Source organism: Oncorhynchus clarkii, unplaced genomic scaffold (assembly GCF_045791955.1).
Source record: "Oncorhynchus clarkii lewisi isolate Uvic-CL-2024 unplaced genomic scaffold, UVic_Ocla_1.0 unplaced_contig_12117_pilon_pilon, whole genome shotgun sequence".
Lineage (NCBI taxonomy): Eukaryota > Metazoa > Chordata > Actinopteri > Salmoniformes > Salmonidae > Oncorhynchus > Oncorhynchus clarkii.
In genome coordinates, this window is record NW_027261150.1 from 42,264 (window position 1) to 44,739 (window position 2,476).

The window sequence follows — 2,476 nt, forward strand, 5'->3', positions numbered from 1 at the left end:
GTCTATAGGGTAGTAGTGTACTACTTTAGACCAGGGTCTATAGGGTAGTAGTGTACTACTTTAGACCAGGGTCTATAGGGTAGTAGGGCACTACTTTAGACCAGGGTCTATAGGGTAGTAGTGCACTACTTTAGACCAGGGCCTATAGGGTAGTAGTGCACTACTTTAGACCCGTGTCTATAGGGTAGTAGTGCACTACTTTAGACCCGTGTCTATAGGGTAGTAGGGCACTACTTTAGACCAGGGTCTATCGGGTAGTAATTCACTACTTTAGACCAGGGTCTATAGGGTAGTAGTGCACTACTTTAGACCAGATCTATAGGGTAGTAGTGCACTACTGTAGACCAGGGTCTATAGGGTAGTAGGGCACTACTTTAGACCAGGGTCTATAGGGTAGTAGGGCACTACTTTAGACCAGGGTCTATAGGGTAGTAGGGCACTACTTTAGACCAGGGTCTATAGGGTAGTAGGGCACTACTTTAGACCAGGGTCTATAGGGTAGTAGGGCACTACTTTAGACCAGTTTAAATAGGGTAGTAGGGCACTACTTTAGACCAGGGTCTATAGGGTAGTAGGGCACTACTTTAGACCAGGGTCTATAGGGTAGTAGGGCACTACTTTAGACCAGGGTCTATAGGGTAGTAGTGCACTACTTTAGACCAGGGTCTATAGGGTAGTAGTGCACTACTTTAGACCAGGGCCCATAGGGATCTGCTAAAAAGTAGTGAACTATAATGGATTATCAGTCAATTGTCCTTTAAACAACGACCGGCTAATCAGAAACCAAAGATGACAGGAGAGCTTTATTATGGCTAGTAATGGCTAGGGCAGATGTGTTGGGTATTGTATTGCTATTGTACTACACGATTAGCATACTAGTGATTTATACAATATTAGTTACTTTCAAACATGTAGAGGACATTTAAAGCAGTGTGATATATACACCACCGGTCAAGAGGTTTACAACACCGCCTCATTCAAGTGTTTTTCTTTATGTTTATTATTTTCTACAATGTAGAATAATAGTGAAGACATCAACACTATGAAATAACACAGATGGGATCATGTAGTAACCCCAAAAAAGTGTTAAACAAATCCATTTGAGATTTTTCAAATAGCCACCCTTTGCCTTGATGACAGCTTTGCACACTCTTGGTATTCTCTCAACCAGGAATGCTGGAATGCTTTTCCAACCGTCTTGAAGGAGTTCCCACATATGCTGAGCACTTGTTGGCTGCTTTTCCTTCACTCTGCGGTCCAACTAATCCCAAACCATCACAGTTTGGTTGAGGTCAGGGGATTGTGGAGGCCAGGTCATCTGATGCAGCACTCCATCACTCTCCTTCTTGGTCAAATAGCCCTTACACAGCCTGGAGGTGTGTTGGGACATTGTCCTGTTGAAAAACAAATGATAGTCCCACTAAGCACAAACCAGATGGGATGGTGTATTGCTGCAGAATGCCGTGGTAGCCATGCTGGTTAAGTGCGCCTTGAATTCTGAATAAATCACAGACAGTGTCACCAGCAAAGCACCCCCACACCATCACACCTCCTCCTCCATGCTTCACTGTGGGAACCCCAGATGCGGAGATCATCCGTTCACCCACACCGCATTTTACAAAGACATGGCGGTTGGAACCAAAAATCTCTAATTTGGACTCATCAGAACAAAGGAAAAATGTGCACAAGTCTAATGTCCATTGATCGTGTTTCTTGGCCCAACCAAGTCTCTTCTTCTCATTGGTGTCCTTTAGTAGTGGTTTCTTTGCAGCAATTCGAACATGAAGGATTGATTCACACAGTCTCCTATGAACAGTTGATGTTGAGATGTGTCTGTTACTTGAACTCTGTGAAGCATTTATTTGGGCTGCAATTTCTGAGGCTGGTACCTCTAATGATCTTATCCTCTGCAGCAGAGGTAACTCTGGGTCTTCCTTTCCTGTGGCGGTCCTCATGAGAGCCAGTTTCATCATAGCGCTTGATGGTTTTTGCGACTGCACTTGAAGAAACTTTAAAAGTTCTTGAAATGTTCTGTATTGAGTGATGTCTTCAAGTAATGATGGACTGTCATTTCTCTTTGCTTATTTGAATTGTTCTTGCCATAATATGGACTTGGTATTTTACTAAATAGGGCTATATTCTGTATACCACCCCTACCTTGTCACAACACAACTGATTGGCTCAAATGCGTTAAGAAGTAAATAAATTCCACAAATGAACTTTTAAGAAGGCACACCTGTTAATTGAAATGCATTCCAGGTCACTACCTCATGAAGCTGGTTGAGAGAATGCCAAGAGTGTGCAAAACGGTCATCAAAGCAAAGTGTGACGAATCTCAAATATAAAATTGTTTGAAACTTCGTTTTGGGGTTACGACATGATTCCATATGTGTTATTTCATAGTTTTGATGTCTTCACTATTATTCTACAATGTAGAAAATAGTTTTAAAAAATAAAGTAAAACCCTTGAGTGAGT